The following is a 17095-nucleotide window of genomic DNA, read 5'->3' as shown; positions in this document are numbered from 1 at the left end:
AACCCACAGCTGCTGTGTGTTTGCAAACAGTTTACAGTAGTAACAGTAACTGTATTGAGACCTGTGTTATAGCGACGAGGCCGTTGTCTTGTTCCCTGTATTTTGTAAAGGAGCCTACAGATATTCCATGTGGTCTCGTTTATTTGAATATAAAAGTCACATGCATAATGATAAAATACGCCCTTTGAAAAAGTTTTAGCATGTTTCACACTCCACAACATGTCAACTTCCTAGAAATATGTCCGCCATACAGTATATATCTTTTCTGTAATGCATTTCTATATGAAGTGCACGTGCAGACAGCGCATCTGTAACACATTACGTTGAACTGCGGGGACATATAAACGATTTCATGCGTGTTTCGCTCAGATCTGATGCACAGATGATGCCGTAGCTCAACTGTGCGTGTGTGTGTGTGTTCACACAAAATAAATCCTCCTCATGCCCTTCTTCAGGAGAACAGAGCGTCTCTCTCTGGCTGTTTGGGAATAGCATATTCTGCTATTTCATACTGTTATATGTGCACAGTCAGTCCCTCTTTGAATTAAACCACAGCCTACTCCTTTTTGAAATGTTTATCATTTCAAACAGAAGGCTTATGTATACTGTGCATTAAGCAGAACATATGATCTGATGTTGTCGATGATGGATCTGCCATCCTGTTTGAGGCATGTTTAGGCCGCGAGCGCCCGGATGAAAGCTGTTTGGTTTTTAGGTGCTGTAAATCTCATAAGATCAGAGGAAGTTTAGACTGTATGGACAGGCTGTTGATGGTATAGAAGGATTCAGGATGTGACAGGTGTCAATGAGACAGAAAAACACTTTGTGTGTGTGTGTGTGTGTCACATCCAAACACTCGTCAGTGTAAAATAAACACAGGTCTTTTCTCCCGCACCAGTCTTTAGTGCTACAGTTCTTCACCACACGTCATTCTTCTCTTTTGTACTGCATGCGTTTCTGCCTCAGGTTCAATTTGACTGCGGATGATAGGCATGACAAATATTTGTTGGCATGTCAAGCATTTGTATTGTCAAATAATTGGCATACAAAAAATACCAACAAAACAATGTAAACCAACATGCAAATAACTATTTTTTTATTTTCCTTTTATTTTATTTGTCTCTGCTTTGTATATATATATATATATATATATATATTCTTCTTTTGAATTTGCATATACAAATGACACAACAATGTATGCAAAATAAAACTGATACCAATTTTTTCTGATGAATTTGACGAATGTGTCTTATTCTTTTTTGTTTTGTCTTATTGTTTTGCATACTTTAATTGCACACTGATAAAAATGATTTTGTGGTGAAGTAAATACTACAGAAAAAAACAATGTAATTTACATGAAAAAGGTCAGTTCAGGCAAGAATTTTAGAAAATAAGTAAATTTTATAGTAGTACTCAATTCAATCGTGTAGAAATGAAAGCGTAAATATCAACATTATAAAATTAAGTAAAATTACTCAACTTTTCTGATACTGGTGTTCCCATCATGCACTGGGCCATGAATAATTAATGAGGTATATTTTTCACTGTTTTCCATATGTATTTACACTATTTTATCATTGCTTTTGTTGTTAGGATTTAGTAACTGGCCATTTTGTGACATTTGGAGTTCATTTTCTACTTAAAATGACACATTCAAACACAAAAACGATCCATCAAATGTTACCGTCATTCTGAATTGTCTACCAAGTATTGAGGTCTGCGTTCACACATTTAACTTTAGAAATAAAGATATGGTGACACACACTATGTATTGCTTACTTAAACATTTCTGAGGAAATCATATACTTAAAAAGTGTAGTCTAATCCAATGTTATATTGTTTGAGTGAAATGTTGTACAAAGAAAAATTCGATTAAATAGGTATTACTTAACCTTTAATTAGCTAAATAAATATAACTTAATTTCTTATGTTACTTTCACTTAACTTAGTTAAGTATAGTTTACTTAATTCTATGTGTGAAATTTACTCCAAAAAAAAATCAGTGCAAAAATGTCCCTTAAAAAAATAAGTAAATTTGACTCATTGTTTTTTATTTTCTATTTAAATACTTTTACTTGATTAAATGCTTTATTAAATCTTTCTTGCATTCACTCACATTCTTACTTTACTGAAATGACTAAAGTACTTTCATTTGCTGTCCTTACTTGCTTTGTACTTTACTTACTGTACCTTAACAAAACTCTAAGTTACTTAGTAAATCATCTAAATTAGTTTATCAGTATTTTCAGATATTTTTTTGGTTTCATTCACTGCTCACCTGCTTTTCCAGAGTCAGACTGTGAAACTCCCAGCGGTGAAGGTTTGGAAGAGGTGAGGCGTTTTCTAAAGACGGCCATTAGCATGAGCGACAGAAATTCATTTGCTTTTTACAGCCATAGGCTGACTTGACTTTTACAGCAGCAAATGTGGTCGGCCCACAACGGTGTACTGTAAAAACCAGGTGTTGGTGTCCAGACGCCAGAGGTCTGTCTCACACACACACACTCATGTGAAGACGACAGAACGTCAGTATTTATAGAACTGACTCCGATAATGACGTTTCCACCTGGTCTTCTCTCCTCATATAATGGCATGGTCAATTCTTGTTGCACATTCTTTCTGTGTCGTATTCATTGATGAATCTGACATAAAGAGCTCAGACAGAGATGTTCAAAGATTGAGAGCTTTTAGGAAAGCGTGCAAAGTGTTGATGGTTAAAGAATAAGTCGTTTAAACAGAGGCAGATAGACTGCTGATAAACCCTGACCGCCGTAACCAGATCCCACTGAATCAACTGTGAAACCAACCACTGACGCTTTTGGCCTGGGACATGTCAAATGTCATGTGATGTCACCTACGCAGGGTTCCCACAGTCTTTATACCGGCACAAAGACGGGAGTTATCAGGTTCATGCTTCTAAATGGGCGGATATCACCAAAAAATGGGTCGTATTTCAACCTAAAACCAAAATGAAAGATATTTTTAAGGGATTTAGGATTTTACTGCAAGACAATTTCCTCCTCAAATGCTCATTCATCCTAATGTGAAAAAAAATCGTATTCTCCTGCTCCGAGTTTATCTCGGTTAAAATCAGCATTAGACTATTGCATGAAAATCGGAAAGAAAATCTGTTTAATTAGCATGAAAAATGCTAAGTAATGTTCCATAAAATAGGCTTTTCTGCTAAATGTAGTTTCTTCTGATTTAGGAGTGAAATATGAGCTGAACCTGTTCTTGACAGTTTTCTGAGATTTATATATCACACTGGACCTGATAGGATGAATTAAGCCTGACAGAGAGTAAAACCCCTTTATCCGTGTGGATAGGAATAGTGTGAAAGAACGGGAGGGAATTTGAGTGGGAAATGCTGTGTTGACAGTCTGAAGAGTTATGTGATGTTGCCAGAGAGAAAGAGAGATTCCCATGGGAGAGGCTGGGAATCTCTGTTTTTTTTCCTTCAACATTTCAATCGGTTCTCACTGCACATGCTGGCTGGCACATATAGGGGGCGGCGTTGAGCACCTCTTTTGCGAGGCCCCCCCAGGAACTCGACATTACGTTGAAGTTCTCAGAGCATATGTGACTCTGGACCACAAGACCAGTCACATGTCGCACGGCTATATTTGTGGCAATAGCCAAAAATACATTGTATGGGTCAACATTTTTCTTTTTTATGCCGAAAATCATTAGGATGTTAAGTAAAGATCAGATATTTTGTACATTTCCTACCGTAAATATATTAAAAAATATATTTTCGTGAGTGGATGCAGCAAAATCGAACATAAATGGACAACTTTAAAGGCGATTTTGGGATTGAATGGATATACACTGTACTGTAATCTCAGTGTGAATCGGACTTTCACAATCGATGGACAGTTGTGTAGCTCACCAATCACACTCAACCATCTAGCTGTAGAAACTCCCACTATAAACAACAATACAGCCACTTGGAAACGTCCAGCAAGTGTCATTGTGAATGTTTGATTTGAATTTGGCATGGATTTGTGTTGGAAGAGCACCTATGATGCCTTAAACACTGCCTTAAATACAGTCTATGTAGGCCACTCACTAGTGTTTGGATCTGCTTCTCTCGCTGTTGTGTGGTATGTGTGGAATGAGCGGCCTGATGTTTGTGGTTTGTTTGAGGAATGATCTCAGCAGCCCTCAACAATGATCGCTATGTGCGGCCCGATGTCTTCAAGCGTGCATCCAGGTATGATCAACACTTGACAGGTTTAATGCACTGCGATCAGGTGACTATTCTGTCTGCTTTTAAAATAAAAGACAGGAATGCGAGGATGGGACAGAAACGGTGAGATGGAAGACATGTGGTGTGTGTTTGTCTGTCAGACCTCCATTGCAGACAGCTGAGGTGATGTTCGTAAACACACACACACAACCCGCACACATGGTGACCTTATCATGCACTCTTCCAGATAAAACACACACACACACACTGCAACACAGATAGAGACAGAAGAAGAGAAAGAGAGACAGGTCATATCTGCAGATACTGTATAGCTGCAGCTCAGAAGACAAAGACACAGTGAGGAACGGAGAAACTGTGTATTTTGTTCACTCAAGCTGTGATTTGTGTATTTCCTGCGCTTTTGCCAGTGGTTTTATAATGCCAGCCGTGCCTGTTAAATGTGAGACCCAGAAAACAAACAAATGAAGCTGATGAACAAAAACCATAAATGCGCACATGCTGTGACAAATTGCTGAATCTGTCATTGTTGACCGTAGTGTTTGGGAAGTAGTTTTTGAGTGCACTTGGATACTTCTACTCATATATACTGTAAAGGTGCAGTATGTAGTTTTTCTGCCATTAGCGACACCAAACGCAATTGCAAAAATATCCATATTGGACATTTTCTGAGTAAAAATGTAACGGAAATTAAACTTGTCTGCATGATTCTAGGGTGTTGTAGATTGTCGGCAGGGTGTTACTAGGTGTTTTGCTGTGCACATTGTATTAACACAGTGCAATACGGTTGCTAGGGTGTTCTGGAAGGTTCCCAGGGCGTTGCTATGTGGTTGCTAATGTGTTTTACAGTGGCTAGGGTGTTCTGGAAGGTTCCCAAGGCGTTGCTATGTGGTTGCTAATGTGTTTTACAGTTGCTAGGGTGTTCTGGAAGGTTCCCAGGGCGTTGCTATGTGGTTGCTAATGTGTTTCACAGTGGCTAGGGTGTTCTAGAAGGTTCCCAGGGCGTTGCTATGTGGTTGCTAATGTGTTTTACAGTGGCTAGGGTGTTCTGGAAGGTTCCCAAGGCGTTGCTATGTGGTTGCTAATGTGTTTTACAGTGGCTAGGGTGTTCTGGAAGGTTCCCAGGGCGTTGCTATGTGGTTGCTAATGTGTTTCACAGTGGCTAGGGTGTTCTAGAAGGTTCCCAGGGCGTTGCTATGTGGTTGCTAATGTGTTTTACAGTTGCTAGGGTGTTCTGGGAGGAAGCCAGGTTGTTGCTAGAGTATGTGTTAACTAAGGTGTTCTGCTATAAACATTGTGTTAACACATTACAGTTGTTTGGATATTCTGGGAGGTTGTCAGGGTATTGCTTTGTGGCAAGGCCGTTGCTAAGTGGTTGCTAAGGTCTTCTGTTAGGGTTTCTAGTGTGTTTTCTGTCCAAAAAGTCTCTGTGACATTCTGGGTCGGGGTTCACAAAACATAGTTCACCCAAAAATGAAAAATCTGTCATAATTTACTCACCCTCAAGTTGTTCCAAACTTTCACGAGTTTCTTCTGCTGAACACATTGTTTTTGCATACTATGGAAGTCAATGAGGCCCATAAACTATTTGGTTTCCAGCATTCTTCAAAATATCTTCCTTTGTGTTCAGCAGAAGAAAGAAACTCATTCAGGTTTGGAATAACTTGGGGGTGAGTAAATGATGACAGATTTTTCATTTCGGGGTGAACTATCCCTTTAAGAGTGTTTCACTGAGTTGACTAGTGAATCTTTGGAGAGTGACATCCGATCAGATAACAGCAAAACCTGTTGTTTTCCTCTTTAAAAAATAAATAAAGCATATTTGTCCTTAGCTGCTTTTGTTCAACATGTGTTTGCAGGGTTGTTAGCTGTTCACAAATCATCATCACCCATTATAACTAGAACAGATGACTTTCTGTGTACACAGTCACTGATTTAGTATCTGAGATATGATTTTTTTTTATCAGTGCCATTGTTATCTAACGTCTGACTTTGTGCAGGTACAGACAGACTGCGGTTTGAAATATGACCCAGACGGGCCCACCAAAGCAGGCCACACATATAAAAACATTACTAGAGTTGAGCAATATGGCCTAAAATTACAGCTGAATATTTCTCCAGCATTATGTAAAGCATTATTTAAAGTATTTCTGGACATGATGACGCCATTTACCGTACTGACATTTTTTGGCAATTTTCCGCCATTTTGAATTTTCAACTTCTCCTAGGCTGTTGCTTCGATTTTCATGAAAATTTAACCAGATCATCTTCGGATCATGGCGAGTTGATTCGGCAAAGCATTCTCGAATAACGTGCGAAAGAATTCGTCAAAAAAGCCAAAATTAACCTGAACCATTAAGTTCTGACCAAACTTGGCATAGTAAAGGCTAGATGTCTCGTCCGCGCTGCTGGCCAATGGAGGTCGACGTCCGCACTTGGCGGCCATCTTGTCACAGGCAGCTCGCTCACTCGTAACATTGTGTTTTAATGGTGCATGTACTTTTTAAATAACCATAACTTTCTCAATTTTCTACCGATTTTCAAACGGTTTGGTTTGTTATAAACGTCAAAGATGTAGTTATGACACTGCACACTTATGAATAAGTTTATCTATAAATAATCATCCAGAATTATAGCCACGTTAATAACGTTTGTAAGAAACCAAACCGTTTGTAAATCCGTCAAGATTTCAACGAGATAAGAGTATTTGTGTTCGTGCTGATCACTCATCTTACATCAGGAACCACAGAGCCCGCCAGAAAGCTTGCCTGTGACAAGATGGCCGCCGGCGATGACGATAGAGACTCCGCCGTAAGATATCTAGCCTTTATTATGGATATCTATGAAACTTGGTGTGTGTTATGACAGCAATGAACTGAAGCTACCTGCAATGCAGTGCCACCTAGTGGTCAGGAGATTTGAAAAATGGTTCTTTTCGAGTCGAACAATACCCAATTTTCCCATATCAGCCATTTTTTGCATCAGACATTTTAAATTTTGTAGCAAAATGCTATATTTTACAAACACATTGGCATAAGGTTACGAAACTCTGTGTCATCGGCACTATGCCCTGAAAGTACTCAACTTTTTTGAGACAGCACCATCTTGTGGTCAAATTTATAATAAAATTTCCCAAAAGTTTAGTTTTGCTTATTGTAATTAAACTGATCTTAATAAATTCCTTGGGCCATGGCAAAAACATAGATACCAATACTCCTGAGGTTGGGGATCCCTCTTTTAACGGAGTCTTTTTTCGGCAGGACACACAAACACACGTGTGACGATCCGCAGGCGTCTGTTGGACTAGTTTTAAGGGATTATATTGTTTGGTTGGGTTTGTCTCTTTGTGTAGGTGAGTAGCAGATTTACGGTTTGCTGTCTTTGGGGGGAAGGGAGGTGTGGAAAAGAGAGCGTTAGATGATAAAGGGCACCGTGGGTCACAGGTAGAGCTTGTCTATCAGCATACATGCTGGTCCACACTGCAGCTTATGCTGTGAACGCACATGCTAATGAAATACACAGCTTGAATTCACTAGCATTTTGGAGAAAATCACTAACAAACTCGGCACTATATTGTTTTGTTGTCACTGTGATTTGACCTTAACTTAATACTTGACCAAATAGATGGACATTTTCCATGCAATTCAAATGCATAAACCTTTGATTGATGCCTATTTTATTTTACTGTACCGCAGTACTTCTTTAGCTTGCCTATTTATGTTACCAATACTTACGCAGTGAACCTTAGCTAAGTAGATGTCATATTCAATTTGTCGTAAATGAAAGCAAGGCCGTGAGAAAAATAGACATAAAGTCTACAGTGGGTTTCACTCTTGTGTGCTTTTGAGTTATGCATACAAAAAATCCCCCCTCTCATTTCCAGTGGACAAAAAAAACTGGATTACAGAAAAATGGGCTAATTACACCAAACTTTGAGAAAGGACAACAACCTTGTTTTCTCTCAAGTCGAATTAAACATGACATTTACCCAGACATGCACTCTTTTGTGAGTTATTTTGGCACGATTGAGTGGTAAACGTAAATGTAGGTGCGATTATGTAAGAGTGTCAAGATGTGCACAGACAAGACGGATGTGTGTTCGCAGCGTTTGTGTTGTCGCATGTCCCGTAAGGCCCAGGAATGTGTTCCCTGATCCCGCAGGGGGTGAGCGGGAGATATGAGCCTCTGAGAGGAGAGACGAACAGATGAAGAAATGGAGCGATAGATGTGGAGATACATGGAGAGGGTTAACTTTGCAACTTGCACGATTTAAAATACGATAAGATGAACCTGTGGCATCCAGTCACACGTGTCCACCGGCATATCAGACGATAGAGATAAGGCAAACTGAGCAGAAGATGCTATCAGAGTTTAAAAAAGTTCAAACTAAACGAAAAGAAAGAAAGAAAATAAACATTAAAAACAACTACTTGAAATAAAATTGATTTAAGTACTAAAATTATTAAAACTGAAATACAAATAAATGAAAACTAAACAGAAATGTAGAAAGAAAGAAAAACGAATAAAAATGACAAGCACAAGAAACTAAAATGAAAATGATAACTGAAAATATAAAAATAATAGCATATTCAAAATATTAATAAATATTATAAGAGTCTATAAAATACTTGAGTGTTTTTGTATCTGGCATTTTAGAGTATCACTTTTATGTTTGCATTTCATTTATATTCTTACTAGGCATTTATTAGCTCTTTAGTTTTTAGAGAGCTTTTACATTTTTAAATAAGCGTTTTAGTGCTACTAAAGTAACACTAATCTAAACCTTAATCTCTCATCCTTGATAGGAACACATTGTCTGTATTTAAAGTCATGTTCATTGCAAATATGATTAAAAGGCCTTAAATTAAACATGGATTGTCATTCGCAACCCGACTAGCATCTGTAATGTGATATTTTTATGAATGAAACAGAATAATGATTGGATTATTATGCAAAAATAAATTCAAGTGGTCGAGGAACAATGTGATCGAGGTGGACAAAGTTTTTCCATTTTAATACAAGATTTAAAAATTCTCTTTAGAACGACATGCGTTCATTTTTCTTCTAATAATGATTGTTTTATAATAAAAAGTTTGAACGTGGAATAGCATGCACAGTATTAGCATAAAGCTGCTTTAAGAAAGTAAACAGAGCCAATTTTAAGAGTTAAGAGACTCAACTTTGATTTTATTTCAAAACTCAAGGCATTTTCTATTAAAGTGTCTGCTAAACGACTGCAGACTTTCTCCATTACGCTCTGAGCGACAGTGTGCCAAAACACGTGTTACGTTCCAGCCCCCCAAAAGGGAGGGGAACCTGATAACCCACTGCTCGGGCCCACAATTGCCAGCAAAGGAGGTATGGAGTCGTGGTGCGAGAAAAGGACACAAATTCCAAATACCGTACAAATTAAGCTTTTATTTTTGCCACGGTAATAATGTGAATGATAAACAATAATTTTCAGGGAGAAAGGGGAGAGCTGGACGAACCAAAGAAAAGAAATAAACAAAAGATACCCCACCGCTGACCTATTCTAATTATACCCATTACCTATCTGGCACACGATCAAGGCGCCCTAACCAAACTTACAGATGGTGGTCCGCCCAGGTCTAGCTGGTGTTTCTAGACAGAGAAGTATGCCTACGGGTGATGTATGTATACCCCGGGGTAGCTCTAAATCTACTCCCCCAACTCCCTATAAACAAATAAAGAAAAAAGAGAAAGTTAACACAAATAATAATAATTCACAAACATCAAATGCTCAGTCCTGCTGTTCACAAGTTCCAAAAGTGGAACACAAAACTAGATTTACTAGCTAACAAATCAGATTAAAACATTGTCAAAGCATTGTCAAATGTTCCAATAATAATCTCAATAGATAACAATAAAGTTATCTACAAGTCACCAAGATCCCCACAAAGGGATACCAACCACACCAACAGCAGGAGCAGAGCAGAGCAGAGCAGAGCAGAGCAGAGCAGAGCAGAGCAGAGAGTGAACTGATTCAAAACTAGGCTTTTTAAAGAGCCCAGCCAGCTGCAGCCACTGACGAGCGGGAGGAGTTCCAAGATCCAATCAGCCGTTGAACCACCAATCAGCTGCCGGAACGGTTACAGAAGTCATCTTACCTGTTAGCAGAAATACAAACACACAAACCACAAGCAATGCCAGAAAAGAATCACTATAATACGTACCCAGCTCTCTGGGGACGTAACATGCCACCCCCCAAAAGTTGTGCAAACCACCATTTGCACACCATTTAATCTTGGTACACACGGGACAACGCGTCAGCAACTACGTTAGATGTTCCTTTGACATGAGTGATGCAGACATTATATCCCTGTAGGATCAGAGCCCACCGCATAAGACGACGGTTCTGATTGTACATTCTAAATGGCATAACCGTATACTGTACAAAGGTATCGGGGGTCACAAAAGCCGAAATATCAGAAGCCCGTGGAGTTAAAGGCACCTGCCAATAACCTTTAAGCAAATCGAGTTTACTTACAAAAACAGCCGAACCAATCCGGTCAATACAGTCTTCTATCCTGGGCAACGGATAGGAATCTGGCACAGTTACTGCATTGACTCGACGGTAATCCGTGCATAGACGGGACGTCCCGTCCGGTTTTGGAACTAGAATACACGGAGAGCTCCAAGCACTATGACTACGTTTTGCCATGTCATGTTTTAACAAGTAGTCAACCTCATCTTTCATTAACTCACGTTTTTTTATTTTTACCCGATAGGGATGTTGGCGAATAGGAAATGTACTGCCAACATCCACATCGTGCATCAAAACAGATGTTCTCTTAGGTACATCCTGAAACACAGTAAGAAAAGACTGTATTAGAGACACAAGATCATCTTTTTGACTGGCATCCAAATGTTCCATCAACGAAGGTAAGTTTTGTAGCATCTCTGAATTACCAAGACGTTTACACTGTTGTAATGAGTGACGCAATTCCAAACCATCATTATTGTTCTCCTCTAGGTCTCCTGTAGGCACAGGTACCACCAACACCACACTGGATCCTGCAGACTGGACCGGAACACTAGAGGGATTGTCGGAAGAATTACGCACATGATAGGCTTTCAGCATGTTAACATGACACAGACGAGAAGAGCGTCTGCGATCTGGTGTTTTAATAATGTAGTTAGTATCACTAACTTTGTGCTCCACAACATACGGTCCAGAAAAACTGGCAGACAGTGATGAACCTGGAATTGGTAACAAAACCAGAACTTGATCCCCTGGCAAAAACGCACGGTCTTTTGCCTGTTTGTCATACTGTCTTTTCATTCGTGACTGAGAAGAAGAGAGAGACATCTGAGCTAGCATGCGGGCAGCATGCAGCCTCTCCCGCATCTGACTTACAAAGTGTAACACATTTTTAGGGGTGCTACTAGGCGTATCAGATAAAACATGCTCCTTTAACACTTTTAACGGACCCCTAGGTGTGTGTCCGAACACGAGGTCAGCTGGGCTGAACCCCAACGATTCCTGCACTGTTTCCCTTACAGCAAACAAAACAAAGGGCACCCCCTCATCCCAATCAGCACCTGTTTCCATGCAATACTTCCTCAGCATGGTTTTGATGGTCTGGTGCCAGCGTTCAAGAGCCCCCTGACTCTCTGGATGGTAAGCGCTGGAGACCTGATGCGATATGGACAATGTTTTTAATGCAGAAGCAAACAGTTTGGACATAAAATTAGTTCCTTGATCCGTCTGGATCACTCTGGGGAGACCAAAGGTGGAAAAGAACTTGATCATACTCTTTATAATTGTCTTAGCTGTAATTGTCCGGAGAGGAATAGCCTCTGGATACCGAGTGGCACTGCACATAATGGTAAGCAGAAACTGGTTACCTGTTCGAGTTTTTGGCAATGGACCCACACAGTCAACAATCACCCGCTCAAACGGTTCTCCAATCACAGGAATCGGTTGAAGTGGCACACGAGGAACAGGTTGGTTCACTTTTCCTGCAAGTTGGCATACATGACAGGTTTTACAGTATTGCACAATGTCCGATTTTAATCCTGGCCAGAAGAAATGTCGGAGGACTCTGTTGTAAGTTTTAGTTACCCCTAAATGTCCGGACCATGCAGGGTTATGAGCCAGTGACAATACTTGCTGTCGTAGTGGAGATGGAACAACTACCTGCCAAACTGTATCCCAGTTTTCACTGGTATTATGCGCAGTCCATTTGCGCATTAGAACACCAGCATCCACAAGGTAAGCAGCCCCCTGTACTTTTGCCTTTTCGAGAGGGACCACAGAATCAAAGCATTTATTAAGGCTGACATCCTCTTTTTGCCACTCAATCAGCTTCTCTGGTGTGATGGATGACAACACATCTAACTGGGGAGTGCCTCCGCACCCCCTTTTCTCAACCAGCACAGAAGGTAACCCCTCTGGTTTAGGTTCCACATCTACAGGTTCAACCCGTTCAAGAATAGTGTCAGATAAATTCACAGTATCCCCCTGCATACGAGCCTGTGCCCGTGTTAAAACACATGCAGGGAAAACTTGAGGGTACTTCTGAAATAGGACAATGTCAGAGACATTAGACTGAGGTCTGTCTGTTACTTCTAGTACTGGAGACACCTTACCTCCAGCAATGTCGTTTCCTAGTAATAATGCTACCCCTTCCACTGCCAGTGTAGGCACCACCGCAACACGGAACTGACCTGAAACCAAATCAGAACGCAAGTGAACCCAGTGTAAAGGCACAGAAATTGGGTTAGCTTCAATACCACACAGAAGTATGTGTGATCCACAGTATGTCTGATCAGACCATGGCAATACATCTGTAAGGATAACTGACTGAGCTGCACCAGTGTCACGTAAGATTTTAATTTCCCTCTGATCTTCAGTTTTCCCGGTGCATGAAACACACCCTACAGACACAAACGGAGCATACAACAGGTCTGGCTTCTTTGTGAGTACCTCGCCAGCACATCTAGCTTTCTGAAAAGAAACAGACTGAGTTAACCCAACACTCTTACGGAAAGGCGGAGGTGACTTAGACTTGTTCTTTAGTAAGGAACAATCTGAAATTAAATGGCCTTTCCGGTGGCAATAAAAACATTCCCTCTCTTCTTTCCTAGGAACAGTAGAAGGATCCGAAGAGCGTGATGCACCGACCGCTGATGAAACAAACGTCCTACTCGGGCTGGATGCTGTAAACACCGTTTTATGTGTTAAGGCATATTCATCGGCCAGGACCGCTGCCTGACCCAACTTCGCCACCTTGTTTTCACTCAGATGCATCACTATTCTTTCAGGTAGGTTGTTCTTAAAATCTTCCAACAATATTTGATTTCTCAAAGCCTCATAAGTGGATGTTTTATTGGCTGCACACCAGCGATCAAACAAGGACTCTTTGTCCCTGGCAAACTCAACAAATGTTTTACTACCCCTTTTCTTATAGTTTCTAAATCGTTGTCTATAAGCCTCTGGCACCAGCTCATAGGCACGCAGTACAGTAGCTTTAACCACATCATAACGCAAGCTATCCTCTATGGAGAGAGAGGCCACAACCTCCTGGGCCTTCCCAGTTAGCTTACATTGGAGAAGTAGAGGCCAAACCTCTTTTGGCCACTGTAAGGCAGCAGCTACCCGTTCAAAAGCGGAAAAATATGAGTCTACCTCAGACTCACGGAACGGGGGAACAACCGCAATATTCCTCCCTACATCAAAATGACCTGGCTTGCCAACTGAGTAAGGAGACACCCCAGCCTCAAGCTCCATTCGCCGAATGTGAATTCGAGCTTCCTTGTCTGCCTCTATTTTTCTCATTTCTATCTCATACCTCCTTTTGTCTTCCCTGTCTTTTTGGTCTGCTTCTTGACGGGCTGTTTTCAGCTTTAGCCGAGCGACCTCTACAGACTCAGGGACCACAGGAGAAAATGGGTCATACTTTGGCAGAGTTCGAGGCACCGGAGCATCCCTATCCCCCACACCGCCCTTCTGCCGTGCAGGCGAGAGATTCTCTACGACGCCCTCGTCCTCCGCTTCATCTTCTATTTCCACATCCTCCACAGCCATAACTCCTGCCCTTGACAGACTCAATAAATGGCTTTTAATCACTGCTACTAGATTCGCTTTACGAGCCTGCCTATCAATTGCTAGATTATAGTAGTCTGCTAGTGAAAATAGATCCACCTTACGCAGATTACACAATGACCCCAATGAGGGCTCTGCAATAAAGCCTGCCACATCTGAAATAGCCGCCATACTCACCCCAACTCCAGTACACTACTCAATACACTCTTAAACTATTCAGACAACTACAAATACTAACCAACTATAGGACAGAACAACCACTACTATGCCAAAGGACACTAAGCCTTTTCACACCTCAACACCACACCTCAATCACCAAGCATCAAGTGTTTCCGAGCAACGGGGCACCAAGATCCCGGACGAGCCCCCATCTGTTACGTTCCAGCCCCCCAAAAGGGAGGGGAACCTGATAACCCACTGCTCGGGCCCACAATTGCCAGCAAAGGAGGTATGGAGTCGTGGTGCGAGAAAAGGACACAAATTCCAAATACCGTACAAATTAAGCTTTTATTTTTGCCACGGTAATAATGTGAATGATAAACAATAATTTTCAGGGAGAAAGGGGAGAGCTGGACGAACCAAAGAAAAGAAATAAACAAAAGATACCCCACCGCTGACCTATTCTAATTATACCCATTACCTATCTGGCACACGATCAAGGCGCCCTAACCAAACTTACAGATGGTGGTCCGCCCAGGTCTAGCTGGTGTTTCTAGACAGAGAAGTATGCCTACGGGTGATGTATGTATACCCCGGGGTAGCTCTAAATCTACTCCCCCAACTCCCTATAAACAAATAAAGAAAAAAGAGAAAGTTAACACAAATAATAATAATTCACAAACATCAAATGCTCAGTCCTGCTGTTCACAAGTTCCAAAAGTGGAACACAAAACTAGATTTACTAGCTAACAAATCAGATTAAAACATTGTCAAAGCATTGTCAAATGTTCCAATAATAATCTCAATAGATAACAATAAAGTTATCTACAAGTCACCAAGATCCCCACAAAGGGATACCAACCACACCAACAGCAGGAGCAGAGCAGAGCAGAGCAGAGCAGAGCAGAGCAGAGCAGAGCAGAGCAGAGCAGAGAGTGAACTGATTCAAAACTAGGCTTTTTAAAGAGCCCAGCCAGCTGCAGCCACTGACGAGCGGGAGGAGTTCCAAGATCCAATCAGCCGTTGAACCACCAATCAGCTGCCGGAACGGTTACAGAAGTCATCTTACCTGTTAGCAGAAATACAAACACACAAACCACAAGCAATGCCAGAAAAGAATCACTATAATACGTACCCAGCTCTCTGGGGACGTAACAACACGTCTACGGTTCAGTGTTGGTGTACGCGCCGATGACGTGTCCCCTAAGTCACCCTCTTCCTGGGCTTGTAACAATATGAGTTTATGATGTTCTTGGCACAACTGAGACGCGCTGTTTTCATTTCTGAGCTTGTCTTACTTTGAAAACGGTTACTGGAGAAATGCCACACTCCAATATTTGCAGAATATTTCCCTACTATAATGTGACCCATACATATATGTTAATCTCTTTTAATTTCACACTGAGATGAGTTCTGGTTTTTGTCCTGTTAGCAAGAACAGCATTTAAAGTCGGAGAGGACGTGTTTATTTAAAGAGGACCTATTATCCCCTTTTTCAAAGTCTTGATTTTGTTTTTGGGCTCGACTAGAATAGGTTTGCATGCTTGAATGTTCAAAAACACATTATTTTACCCATATTTTCCATTGTTGCAGCACCTCTCTTTTCAGTCTGTCAGTAACGCTCTGTTTAGTTTCTCTCTCCATGAAGCCCCTCCTTCTGAAAAGCTCAATGTGCTCTGATTGGCCAGCTGGATCAGTGTGTTGTGATTGGTCAAGCACTTCGGCATGTTTGGGAAATGTCCCGCCCCTCACCATAACCGTGAGTTTAAACACGCTATAACTAACTCAACCAGGTCTAGCCCTTTATTTTGCGAATGCCTTGTGTGGGAATTATTTAAATGAGGGATATTGTGACATGTTTGTTCCCAGAAGAAACTCAAGACTATAATGGAGGCGTGTTACTGAAACAGTGTTACTGATATAGAGAATAACTCCCTCTGGAGTGACCCTGTGCTTTGTAACTTTGCAGACCTTTTGCATGCTCAAACAGCAACATCACACACTAAAGAAAGCTGGACATGTAAAACAGTATAATAGGATCTCTTTAAAGTGTTGGTCAAAACGCTCGACTGCAATGAAGTTATTTACAGGGCAGAGCTCGCGGAAGAGACTCCCTTCGCTTGTTACTCCATCATCGGCGTGATTTTCAGGGCTGCTTTGGACGGCAGATTTATGGCGTTGTGGTCGCCCGTCTGTAATCGAAGTCTGGCTGGTTTTAACCGGACCCGAACGCTCTGTTTTAGGCATGTCGAGGTGCGGTGACATTATAGCTCAAATAATGCAACGAACTGCGGTTAGACGTGTTCAAGCATCATGGATATCTCAGGAATAATGTGTTTATGTGAATGTGAATTATGGTCGTGTATGCGTGACTAAGAAGTTCACAGTGAGTAGACGGGTCTCTTCCTGTGACCCTAAGCATCGGGGGTCGTTCTGGTCGTGACCCCCTGTCTACTTCCTCTGGTTCTTCTCCTCGGCTCTCTTCTAACCCGCTCGTCTGGTTCTGGAGCTCCGCTGACAGGTAGTTTAACGCTTGTATCCTGCTGGCCCTTGAAGTCGGCTGCGTCTGGATTTAAACGCTTAGATCCACGTTTCCGGGACTTTCTGGGGTCAGGCCTTAAACTCTGAACGATACCACACACACAGACAAACACTCGGAT

At 41.3% G+C, this 17095-nt stretch overlaps 1 protein-coding gene across 3 annotated transcripts in view; it reads left to right on the top strand.

The window, feature by feature from the left end:
• Positions 1 to 17095, top strand: part of coro7 (coronin 7) — a 173905-nt gene that overhangs the window by 121457 nt on the left and 35353 nt on the right. The gene's annotated exons all lie outside the window — the stretch shown is intronic.

The sequence above is a fragment of the Rhinichthys klamathensis genome, unplaced genomic scaffold (assembly GCF_029890125.1).
Source record: "Rhinichthys klamathensis goyatoka isolate OS25496 unplaced genomic scaffold, OSU_Roscu_1.1 h1tg000185l_1, whole genome shotgun sequence".
Lineage (NCBI taxonomy): Eukaryota > Metazoa > Chordata > Actinopteri > Cypriniformes > Leuciscidae > Rhinichthys > Rhinichthys klamathensis.
This window is presented reverse-complemented; position numbering and strand designations above follow the sequence as displayed.